This window comes from Triticum aestivum, chromosome 6B (genome assembly GCF_018294505.1).
Source record: "Triticum aestivum cultivar Chinese Spring chromosome 6B, IWGSC CS RefSeq v2.1, whole genome shotgun sequence".
Classification (NCBI taxonomy): Eukaryota; Viridiplantae; Streptophyta; class Magnoliopsida; order Poales; family Poaceae; genus Triticum; species Triticum aestivum.
The window spans coordinates 523,151,428-523,165,118 of record NC_057810.1 but is presented as its reverse complement, the minus strand read 5'-3'; positions in this window follow the sequence as shown (position 1 = coordinate 523,165,118).

Here is a 13,691-nt window from a genome sequence, read left to right as displayed (position 1 = left end):
ATAAATAATACAGTAATTGCTAATATAATTCCAACAGACTCTTAGCATCGCTATGAGTGAGAAAGTCTCATCATAGTCAACTCCTTGAACTTGTCGAAAAACATCTTAGCGACAAGTCGAGCTTTCTTAATGGTGACACTTACCATCATTGTCCGTCTTCCCTTTAAAATCCATCTGCATCCAACAGCCTTATGACCATCAAGTGGTTCTTCCAAAGTCCATACTTTGTTTTCATACATGGATCCTCTCTCGGATTTATGGCCTCGAGCCATTTGTCGGAATCCGGGCCCACCATCTCTTCTCCACAGTTCGTAGGTTCATTGTTGTCTAGAAACATGATCTCCAAGACAGGATTACCGTACCACTCTGAAGTAGTACGCATCTTTGTCGACCTACGAGGTCTGGTAGTGACTTGATCCAAAGTTTCATGATCACTATCATCAGCTTCCTCTTCAACTGGTGTAGGCGCCACAGGAACAACTTCCTGTGCCCTGCTACGCATTAGTTGAAGTAACGGTTCAATAACCTCATCAAGTCTCCACCATCCTCCCACTCAATTCTTTCTAGAGAAACTTTTCCTCGAGAAAGGAACCGTTTAAGAAACAATCACTTTTGCTTCCGGATCTGAAATAGGAGGTATACCCAACTGTTTTGGGTGACCTATGAAGATGCATTTATCCGTTTTGGGTTCGAGCTTACTAGGATGAAACTTTTTCACATAAGCGTCGCAGCCCCAAACTTTTAAGAAACGACAACTTAGGTTTCTCTAAACCATAGTTCATACGGTGTCATCTCAACGGAATTGCGTGGTACCCTATTTAAAGTGAATGCGGTTGTCTCTAATGCCTAACCCATAAACAATAGTGGTAATCCGATAAGAGACATCATGGTATGCCCCATATCCAATAGGGTGCATCTATGATGTTCGGACACACCATCACACTATGGTGTTCCAGGCGGTATTAGTTGTGAAACAATTTCCACAATGTCTTAATTGTGTACCAAACTCGCAACTCAGATATTCATCTTTATGATCATATCATAGTCATTTTATACTCTTGTCACGACGATCTTCAACTTCACTCTGAAATTACTTGAACCTTTCAATAATTCAGACTTGTGTTTCATCAAGTAAATATACTCAGCATCTACTCAAATCATCTGTGAAGTAAGAACATAATGATATCCACTGCGTGCCTCAGCACTCATTGGACTGCAGACATCAAAATGTATTACTTCCAACAAGTTGCTTTCTTGTTCCATCTTACTGAAAACGAGGCTTTTCAGTCATCTTGCCCATGTGGTATGATTTGCATGTCTCAAGTGATTTAGAATCAAGTGAGTCCAAACGATCCATCTGCATGGAGTTTCTTCATGCGCACATACCAATAGACATGGTTCACATGTCTCAAACTTTTCAAAAACGAGTGAGTCCAAAGATCCATCAACATGGAGCTTCTTCATGCGTTTTATACCAATATGACTTACATGGCAGTGCCACAGGTAGGTGGTACTATCATTACTATCTTATATCTTTTGGCATGAACATGTGTATCACTACGATCGAGATTCAATAAACTATTCATTTTAGGTGCAAGACCATTGAAGGTATTATTCAAATAAACAGAGTAACCATTATGCTCCTTAAATGAATAACCGTATTGCGATAGACATAATCCACTCATGTCTATGCTCAACGCAAACACCAAATAACAGTTATTTAGGTTTAACACCGATCACGATGGTAGAGGGAGCGTGCGATGTTTGATCACATCAACCTTGGAAATACTTCCAACACATATCGTCACCTCGCCTTTAGCTAGTCTCCGTTTATTCCGTAGCCTTTTATTTCGAGTTACTAACACTTAGCAATCGAACCGGTATCTATTACCATGGTGCTACTAGGAGTACTAGTAAAGTACACATTAATATAATGTATATCTAATATACTTCTGTCGACCTTGCCTGCCTTCTTATCTACCAAGTATCTAAGGTAATTCTGCTCCAGTGACCGTTCCCCTTATTACAGAAGCACTTAGTCTCGGGTTTGGGTTCAACCTTGCGTTTCTTCACTAGAGCAGCAACTGATTTGCCGTTTCATGAAGTATCCCTTCTTGCCCTTGCCCTCTTTGAAACTAGTGGTTTCACTAACCATCAACAATTGATGCTCCTTCTTGATTTCTACTTTCGCGGTGTCAAACATCGTGAATAGCTCAAGGATAATCATATCTATCCCTGATATGTTATAGTTCATCACGAAGCTCTAGTAGCTTGGTGGCAATGACTTTGGAGAAACATCACTATCTCATCTGGAAGATTAACTCCCACGCGATTCAAGTGATTGTAGTACCCAGACAATCTGAGCACATGCTCAATGATTGAGCTTTTCTCCCTTAGTTTGTAGGCTAAGAAACTCGTCAGAGGTCTTATACCTCTTGACGTGAGCACGAGCCCGAAATCCCAATTTTAGCCCTTGGAACATCTCATATGTTCCGCGACGTTTCAAAAACGTATTCGGTGCCTCAATTCTAAACCGTTTAACATTACACACTGAACTATCACGTAGTCATCAAAACGTGTATGTCAGATGTTCGCAACATCCACAGACGACGTTCGAGGTTCAGCACACCGAGAGGTGCATTAAGGACAATCCTCAGTTTACGAACTTAATCCGCATAATTGCTACTATTAACTTTCAACTAAATTTTCTCTAGGAACATATCTAAAACAATAGAACTAAAACACGAGCTACGACATAATTTGCAAAGACCTTCAGGATAATTAAGTTCATCTAATGAACTCCCACTCAGATAGACATCCCTCTAGTCATCTAAGCGATACATGATCCGAGTCAACTAGGACATGTCCGATCATCACGTGAGACGGACTAGTCATCATCAGTGAACATCTTCATGTTGATCGTATCTACTATACGACTCATGTTACCTTTCGGTCTCTTGTGTTCCGAGGCCATGTCTGTACATGCTAGGCTCGTCAAGTCAACCTAAGTGTTTTGCTTGTGTAAATCTGGCTTACACCCGTTGTATGTGAACGTTAGAATCTATCACACCCGATCATCACGTGGTGCTTCGAAACAACGAACTTTCGCAACGGTGCACAGTTAGGGGGAACACTTTCTTGAAATTTTAGTGAGGGATCATCTTATTTATGCTACCGTCATTCTAAGCAAATAAGATGTAACCATGACAAACATCACATGCAAATCATAAAGTGACATGATATGGCCATTGAGGGAGTCTTGGACTAGGGGGTGTCCGGATAGCCGAACTATCATCATCGGACGGACTCCAAGACTATGAAGATACAAGATTGAAGACTTCGTCCCGTGTCCGGATGGGACTTTCCTTGGCGTGGAAGGCAAGCTTGGCGATACGGATATGTAGATCTCCTACCATTGTAACCGACTCTGTGTAACCCTAGCCCTCTCCGGTGTCTATATAAACCGGATGGTTTTAGTCCATAGGACGGACAACAATCGTACCATAGGCTAGCTTCTAGGGTTTAGCCTCCTTGATCTCGTGGTAGATCTACTCTTGTAATACCCACATCATCAATATTAATCAAGCAGGACGTAGGGTTTTACCTCCATCAAGAGGGCCCGAACCTGGGTAAAACATCGTGTCCCTTGTCTCCTGTTACCATCCGCCTAGATGCACAGTTCGGGACCCCCTACCCGAGATCCGCCGGTTTTGACACCGACATTGGTGCTTTCATTGAGAGTTCCTCTGTGTCGTCACCGATAGGCTCGATGGCTTCTTCGATCATCAACAACGACGCAGTCCGGGGTGAGAGCTTTCTCTCCGGACGGATCTTCGTATTCGGCGGCTTTGCACTGCGGGCCAATTCGCTTGGCCATCTGGAGCAGATCAAAAGCTACGCCCCTGGCCGTCAGGTCAGATTTGGAAGTTTGAACTTCACGACTGACATCCGCGGAGACTTGATCTTCGATGGATTCGAGCCACAGCCGAGCGCGCCGCACTGTCACGATGGGCATGATTTAGCTCTGCAGTCGGACAGTGCCCTGGAGGCCGCACACGAGTCCGCTCCGACCCTCAATTCGGAGCCGGCTACGCAGATCGAGGATGGGTGGCTAGACACCGCCTCGGGGGCTGCAACCTCTACGGCGATGGAGCCGAATACTGACCTTATCCCTTGTGAAGCTCGTGACTCCGAGGTGCCGGACTCCTCGCCGGACTCCAAACCTGCCGCGCCCCTTCCAATCGAATCCGATTGGGTGCCGATCATGGAGTTCACCGCTGTGGACATCTTTCAACACTCACCTTTCGGCGACATCCTGAGTACGCTAAAGTATCTCTCGTTATCAAGAGATACCTGGCCGGACTGCGGTCAGGATGGTTGGGATGCGGACGACGAAGAAATTCAAGGCCCACCCACCACCCACTTAGTAGCCACTGTCGACGATCTAACCGACATGCTAGCCTTCGACTCCGAAGACATCGACGGTATGGACGACGATGCCGGAGACGACCAAGAACCAGCGCCTACTGGGCACTGGAAAGCCACCTCAACTCACAATGTATACATGGTGGATACGCCAAAAGGAAGCGATAACGAGGAACAACGGCACGTGGCGAAGGACAACTCCCCCGACAAACAACCAAAACGGCGACGCAAGCGCCGCCCAAAGTTCCGCCTCGATAACAACGGCACCCATACTGACCTAGCCTTAGAGCAGGGCGAAGCAGTGGACGACGAACATGCCACCAAGCAACCATCCGAACAGGATGAATTGGACAAGCAACCCATCCCCAGCGAAAACAACAGTCCAGACGATCTCACGCCGGACACATCACCAGAGCATAAGAACCTTCATAAAAGGCTCGTCGCCACTGCAAGAAGTTTGAAGAAGCAAAAGCGGAAGCTCAAAACAGCGGAGGACGCACTCAGAATGAGATGGAGCAAAGTACTCAATACCGCAGATAAATACGGCGATAGTCACCAGGCAAAGAGCTACCCGAAGCGCAAGCTGTTGCCCGAATTTGACGAGGAGGCCGTAGAGCTCCCACAATCAAAAAAGAAAGAGGCCGCCTGGCCGGACAGGCGACCAGATGACAGGCTAAGAGTGGCAAGCGGCGCCGCACACAAGCCGGCACACGATCCACATAAGGATCCTCGCAAAAAGGATGGCCCGGTCAGGTCCATCTATGGGCCAAAAAAGAAGACTCCAGGGAGAAACACAACTCGCCGAGTGTTTGAAGATAACGGCACACCTAAATACAGGGGCGCCGCACACCTACTATGTTTCACCGATGAGGTACTGGATCATGAATTTCCAGCGGGATTCAAACCCATGAACATAGAGGCATATGACGGAACAACAGACCCCGGAGTCTGAATTGAGGATTATATCCTACACATACATATGGCCAGAGGAGACGATCTCCATGCCATAAAATACCTACCCCTCAAGCTCAAAGGGCCAGCTCGGCATTGGCTCAAAAGCCTCCCAGAAAATACCATTGGAAGTTGGGAAGAGCTCGAGGATGCGTTTCGAGCAAATTTTTAGGGGACTTATGTCCGCCCTCCGGATGCAGACGATTTAAGTCACATAACTCAACAGCCCGGAGAGTCAGCACGCAAATTCTGGAATAGGTTCCTCACCAAAAAGAACCAAATAGTCGACTGTCCGGACGCTGAAGCCTTAGCAGCCTTTAAGCATAACATCCAAGACGAATGGCTCGCCAGACACCTCGGCGAGGAAAAACCAAGAACAATGTCCGCGCTAACAAGCCTCATGACCCGCTTTTGCGCGGGGGAAGATAGCTGGCTGGCAAGATGCAGCACCAGTGACCCGAGTACATCCGAGGTCAGGGATGGAAACGGGAAATCACGATGCAGAAAAGATCAGCGCCGGAATAAGGAAAATGGCCCAAATAGCACAGCGGTCAACACCGGGTTCAAAAGCTCTCGGCCGAATAATAAAACACTGCCTCTTAAGGACAACAGTGATGAACTATCCAACCTAAACACAATCTTGGATAGGATATGTCAAATACATAGTACCCCCGGGAAGCCTGCAAACCATACCCACAGAGATTGTTGGGTCTTCAAGCAGTCCGGCCGACTTAACGCCGAACACAAGGGGCTCGACACACCAAGCGAAGACGACGACGAACCTCACAAGCAGCACGCCGAAAAATAGAAGACTTTCCCACTAGAAGTCAAAACAGTGAACTCACTTCATGTGATGATAAGGAAAAATAGTGCGGCACCTGCTAAAACATGCGCCGCACGGTCCACCCCAGCAGAGTCCCGAAATTGGATGTTTAAACCAATTACTTTCGACCATCAGGATTACTCCAGAAGTGTTCGAAACGCAGGAGGGACTACTTTGGTATTGGATCCCATAATCGACGGACTACAATTCACACAAGTCCTAATGGATGCCGGCAGCGATATAAACCTGCTATACCAGGACACCATCCGCAGAATGGGGATAGACCCTACCAAAATTCGCCGTAGCAGCACTTCCTTCAAAGGAGTGACGCCAGGCCTTTACGCCAATTGTACAGGCTCTGTACTACTAGAGGTTGTGTTCGGTTCATCCGACAACCTCCGTCGTGAAAAGCTCATTTTCCATATCGCCCCATTCAAAAGTAGCCATCAAGCACTACTGGGACGCGAAGCTTTCGCCCGCTTTAATGCAATACCGCATTACGCGTCTCTTACGCTTAAAATGCCCGGTCCACGCGGCATAATCTCATTAAAGGGTAACTCCGAGTGTTCCTCGAGCACGGAAAACGTGAGACTGCCTTGACAGCCACACACTAATCCGACCTTGCTGGTCAAAGCCCCTAAAAACAGGTCATTCAGACCTCGGACACAGTTAGGCAAGTCCGGCATATATAAACAAGGGGCTTCCCAGCCGCATACCTCTTTACAAGGGGCTGCACGTATAAACAAGGAGAGCCAATAAAGCTCAACTTCATTCATCTTCCAAATCATACTTTATTTTAAATACATCTTTTGCACGATATTTTTTCCAAACTAAGTTCTTCTCTTTTACAGATGAAGCACGTGCTACACCCGTCCAGGATACAGCACAACGGAGACACAGGCGCAGACGTGCAGCAGGGACCCGTTGCAAGGATTCTTTTCAGATTAAGACCCTGCATAAACCTTTCTTACTGTCTCTTGTTGATACACATCCCCCGGTTTCCTACCATAACCGAGGAGGAGGCTGGCATTTTGGCATCGGCCGCGTCAGAAGTTCTCGCCCGTACCTGGACACTAGGGGCTTAGGGCATTGTTCTGCCCGGTATCATAAAGACCGAATACCTCAGGGAGTGTTTGACGTCTCGAGTTAGGCCTTATATGCATCAGCTCCGAATCATGTCTTTGGTCAAATGTTGGGTTTGCCCGGCTCCTGTGTTTTGCTACCTTACGTTCCGCTCCATCGGCTAACGCGGCACCAGGAGAACTACTGTGATTGTGCCCCGGTTCGGCCGGGCGAGCACCTCAATAGAGAAAGCCGAAAACTGATTGTCATGATATAGTGAGAGACTGGTCAACCACTCGATCGACTACTGGAATGTTTAGAATTCCTCCGCTTTGATGAAGGACCGCTTCCCGGTCAGGCACATACGCGCCCCGAGTTCGGAGAGCGCGGTGCCTCTAGGGCCTATATAGTAGCCCCACCATCGAGCTCCTATGGTTAAGTGAAAGTGATAAAGCATTATAGTCCGGATGCCTAGTTTGCTATGCTATCACCTCCTTCAAAGGACCAAGACATTGGATTAAGTGTGAAAAAGCGCTGTTTTGCAAACACCCCCGCACCATGTGTGCGGGGGCTGAAGCCAAAGACTGCCATCTTTCAGGTTATACATACATATATGACCGCACAGGAGATAGTTCAATACTTGAACACACAAGTATAAAAAGCCGTTACATTATAAACATGATCTCATAAATCATACATGTCATTTGAACATAACATCTTTCGAGCACTGTGACTCTATTAAGCGAGCGCCCTGCAGGCCTTCCTCAAAATAGTGCTCGACGGGTAATCGGCTTTTGTCCGAACCCCGGGATGCAACATCGGTGGCATCCATCTCTGCCCAGTATGTCTTAACACGGGTGAGGGAGTTCTGGACTAGGGGGTGTCCGGATAGCCGAACTATCGTGATCGGCCGGACTCCAAGACTATGAAGATACAAGATTGAAGACTTCGTCCCATGTCCGGATGGGACTTTCCTTGGCGTGGAAGGCAAGCTTGGCGATACGGATATGTAGATCTCCTACCATTGTAACCGACTCTGTGTAACCCTAGCCCTCTCCGGTGTCTATATAAACCGGATAGCTTTACTCCATAGGACGAACAACAATCATACCATAGGCTAGCTTCTAGGGTTTAGCCTCCTTGATCTCGTGGTAGATCTACTCTTGTAACACACATCATCAATATTAATCAAGCAGGACGTAGGGTTTTACCTCCATCTAGAGGGCCCAAACCTGGGTAAAACATCGTGTCCCTTGTCTCCTGTTACCATCCGCCTAGACGCACAGTTCGGGACCCCCTACCCGAGATCCGCCGGTTTTGACACCGACATTGGTGCTTTCATTGAGAGTTCCTCTGTGTCGTCACCGATAGGCTCGATGGCTTCTTCGACCATCATCAACGATGCAGTCCAGGGTGAGACCTTTCTCCCCGGACAAATCTTCGTATTCGGCGGCTTTGCACTGCGGGCCAATTCGCTTGGCCGTCTGGAGCAAATCGAAAGCTACGCCCCTGGCCGTCAGGTCAGATTTGGAAGTTTGAACTTCACGGCTGACATCCACGGGGACTTGATCCTCGATGGATTCGAGCCACAGCCGAGCGTGCCGCACTATCACGGCAACCATGATTTAGCTCTACAGCCGGACAGTACCCTGGAGGCCGCACTCGAACCCGCTCCGATCTTCAATTCGGAGCCGGCTGCACAGATCGAGGACGGGTGGCTAGACACCGCCTTGGGGCTGCAACCTCTACGGCGATAGAGCCGAACACTGACCTTGTCCCTCATAAAGCTCGGGACTCCGAGGTGCCGGACTCCTCGCCGGACTCCGAACCTCCCACGCCCCTCCGATCGAATCGGATTGGGCGCCGATCATGGAGTTCACCGCAGCGGACATCTTTCAACACTCACCTTTCGGCGACATCTTGAGTTCGCTAAAGTATCTCTCGTTATCAGGAGAGTCCTGGCCGGACTGTGGTCAGGACGGTTGGGATGTGGACGACGAAGAAATTCAAAGCCCACCCACCACCCACTTGGTAGCCGCTGTCGACGATTTAACCGACATGCTAGACTACGACTCCGAAGACATCGACGGTATGGACGATGATGCCGGAGACGACCAAGAACCAGCGCCCACCGGGCACTGGAAAGCCACCTCATCATATGACATATACATGGTGGATATCCCAAAGGATGGGAATGGCGAACGAACAGCGGAGGATGACCCCTCCAAGAAGCAGCCCAAGCGCCGGCGTCAGCGGCATCGCTCTAAATCCCGCCACAGCAAGAATGAAGACTCCGGCACCGGAGATAATAATACACCGAACAGTGCCGAAGACAACCCACTCCAGCAAGATGCAGCGCAGGAGGACGGAGACGCCAACCCTCATGAGAGAGCGGCAGAAGAAGGGGTAGAGGATTATATGCCTCCCTCCGGAGACGAGGCAAGCCTCGACGACGATGAATTCGTCGTGCCTGAGGATCCCGTCGAACAAGAGCATTTTAAACGCTGGCTTATGGTCACGGCGAACAGCCTCAAGAAAAAACAGCAACAGCTTAGAGCTGATCAAGATCTGCTAGCCGACAGATGGACCGAAGTCCTCGCAACCGAAGAGCATGAGCTCGAACGCCCCTCCAAAAGCTACCCTAAACGCAAGCTGCTCCCCCGATTAGAGCAGGAGGCGTATGAACCCGCATCACCAGGAGACAATACGGCTGACCGACCACCCCGTGGTCGCGACAGAGAGGCCTCTAGGCCCGTCACTAGACCCGTACCCCGGCATCGCTTGAAAAGCACAAGGCCACAGGGGAACGCTCCGAACATGCAAGATATATTGGAGGATAGGGCAAGACAATCAAGATCGATCTATGGATCGCGTGGGCGCCCCACGATACGTGACGACAACCGTCGCGCCGGACACAGTAAGTCCGGCCGGGCCGAACAAAATAGACAAAGCTCCTTTGAGCTCCGTCGTGATATCGCCCAGTACAGAGGCGCCGCACACCCACTATGCTTCACAGATGAAGTAATGGATCATCAAATCCCCGAAGGGTTTAAACCCGTGAATATTGAATCTTACGATGGCACAACAGACCCCGCGGTTTGGATCGAAGACTATCTCCTTCACATCCACATGGCCCGCAGTGACGATCTTCACGCCATCAAATATCTCCCCCTCAAGCTTAAAGGACCAGCCGGGCATTCGCTTAACAGCTTGCCAGCAGAGTCAATTGGGAGTTGGGAAGACCTGGAAGCCACATTCCTTGATAAATTCCAAGGCACGTATGTGCGACCACCAGACGCTGATGACCTAAGCCACATAATTCGTCAGCCAGACGAATCGTCCAGACAATTCTGGACACGGTTCTTAACCAAGAAAAACCAAATCATCGACTGTCCGGATGCGGAGGCCCTCGCGGCCTTCAAGCATAACATCCGCCACGAGTTGCTTGCCCGGCACCTGGGACAGGAAAAGCCGAAATTCATGGCAGCCCTCACATCACTCATGACCTGCTTCTGCGCGGGTGAGGACAGCTGGCTAGCACGCAGCAACAACCTCAGCAAAAATTCTGGCAGTCCGGATTTCAAGGACCGAAATGGCAGGTCGCGTCGTAACAAAAAAAACAAACGCCGCATCAACGGCGACAACAGTGAGGATACGACAGTCAATGCCGGATTCAGAGGCTCTAAACCCGGTCAGCAGAAAAAGCCATTCAAAATAACTACTCCGGGTCTGTCCAATTTGGAACGAATACTCGATCGCTCGTGCCAGATACACGGCACCCCCGAAAAGCCAGCTAACCACACCAATAGGGACTGTTGGGTATTCAAGCAGGCAGGCAAGTTAATTGCCGAAAATAATGACAAGGGGCTGCATAGCGATGACGAGGAAGAAACCCAACCGCCGAACAATAGAGGACAGAAGGGTTTCCCCCCACAGGTGCGGACGGTGAACATGATATACGCAACGCACATACCCAAAAGGGAGCGGAAGCATGCACTCAGGGATGTATACGCGATGGAGCCAGTTGCCCCGAAGTTCAATCCATGGTCCTCCTGCCCGATCACTTTTGACCGAAGGGACCACCCCACCAGCATCTACCACGGCGGATTCACCGCATTGGTCCTAGACCCAATCGTCAACGGATTTCACCTCACCAGAGTCCTGATGAACGGCGGCAGCAGCCTGAACCTGCTTTATCAGGATACAGTGTGCAAAATGAGCATAGACCCCTCAAGGATTAAACCTACCAAGACGACCTTTAAAGGCGTCATACCAGGTGTAGAAGCCAATTGTACAGGCTCAGTTACACTGGATGTGGTCTTCGGATCCCCGGATAACTTCCGGAGCGAGGAGTTAATCTTTGACATAGTTCCGTTCCGCAGTGGCTATCATGCCCTGCTCGGACGTACCGCGTTTGCAAAGTTCAACGCCGTGCCGCACTACGCATACCTCAAGCTCAAGATGCCAGGCCCTCGAGGAGTCATCACGGTCAACAGAAACACTGAACGTTCTCTCCGAATGGAGGAACATACAGCGGCTCTCGCGACAGAAGTACAATGCAGCCTCTTAAGGCAATTCTCGAGTCCGGCCGTTAAGCGGCCGGACATAGCTAAGCGCGCCCGGAATAACCTACAACAAGACCACCTGGCACGTTCCGAGCACGCGTAGCAGTGCGGCCCCAACCCCAGCCCCTGTAAAACGTCAAAATAGGTCCTTCGCGTACACCGTTATGCTCTGAAGATACCATGGGCATGGGGAGAGGGGCACGACCACGACAAGCCCAGACTGCGGCTCAACCACACCAGGGGCTCTCAAGTGTGTCGTTCTTTTTCTTTTCCTTTTTCTTTTTCCTTTTTATTTTAACCCACAGGACTCCGTTCGTCAGAGGCCCTGTCCGGCAGCAAACCTGCCGAACTCACGATGCAACAGCCAGGGAAGAATAAAGGCTACAATGAATATCCAGGTGGTCTCCATTACGAGCATTAAATCTGTTTTATACACCACTCCGCAGCCTACCCCTAGAGGGGGACATGTTTAACAGTCCCGCCCCTTGCTTATCACACTATTTGTATCGTTCTGCATTCATAGCAGCACTTCTTGAATAAAACAATGCAGCACCTTTTTGCTTATAATTGCATTTATTTTTTATACATATGTTCATTTACGACATGTTGCATCCGTACACTTTGGTACGGTTAAAACACGCCAGGGGCTTATGTTTCCCGCATCATGGTGTGATAAGTCCGAACACTTTCACAAGTGCGGCACCCCGAACTTATAGCATTATATGCATCAGCTCCGAATCATGTATTGGGTCAATAGTTGGGTTTGCCCGGCTCCCATGTTTTGGTACCTTACGTTCCGTTGTATCGGCTAAGGTAGCACTGGGAGAACCACTGCGATTGCGCCCCAGTTGAGCTGGGTTAACGCCTCAATGGTGAAAGCTAAAACTGACCGTCATGATGAGGCGAGATCCGGTCGCTGTTCGAGAGGTTTTTTGCGAGTCCTTAAAGTCTTATGCCGCTTAGAGCGAGGAGCCGGATCTTGTCCGGCCCAGGCATGGATAGCGCCCCAAATTCGGCCTTCCGAAGACTAGGGGCTTCGCCGAAATTTAAAATTATAGAATTCTATGGCTAAGTGAGAGTGTTCAAGCAATATAAGTCCGGTTGCCTTGTTCGCTGTGTTGAGCGCCTCCCTAGATGGACCCAAAAATGGGAACAAGAGTGCTCAAGTTTATCCCAAACACCCCAGCACTCGTGGCATGGGGGCTGAAGCCGACGACTTGCCATCTCTCAGATTTGATAAATAGCCGCACAGAAGGTAATATTTTAAATTAACAAGCGTTACTTAGCGCATATGAACTAAGTTTTCAGCGCACAGGATAACAAAATGCGAGTCTACTCAAATATTACATCTTTGGAGCACTCACCCGCAATAGTGCGGGCGCCCTTCAGCACACTCTTATAATACATCTCGGGCGTGCGATGCTCCTTGCCCTCTGGTGGCGGGTCCGTCACGAGTTTCTGGGAATCCATCTTGCCCCAGTGCACCTTTGCGCGGGAAAGGGCCCGACGGGCACCCTCAATATAGGCGGAGTGCTTGATGACTTCAACCCACGAGCACGCATCCACCAGCCGCCGCACCAGGCCGAAGTAGCTCCCAGGCATGGCCTCCTTAGGCCACAGCCGAACTATGAGGCCCTTCATGGCCTGTTCGGCCGCCTTGTGGAGCTCGACCAGCTGCTTCAGCTGGTCGCTAAGGGGCACCGGATGTCCGGCCTCAGCATACTGAGACCAAAAGACCTTCTCCGTCGAGCTCCCCTCCTCGGCCCGATAGAATGCGGCAGCATCAGACACGCTGCGAGGAAGATCTGCGAACGCCCCTGGAGAGCTCCTAATTCGGGTAAGCAACAGGTAATTAACACTCACAT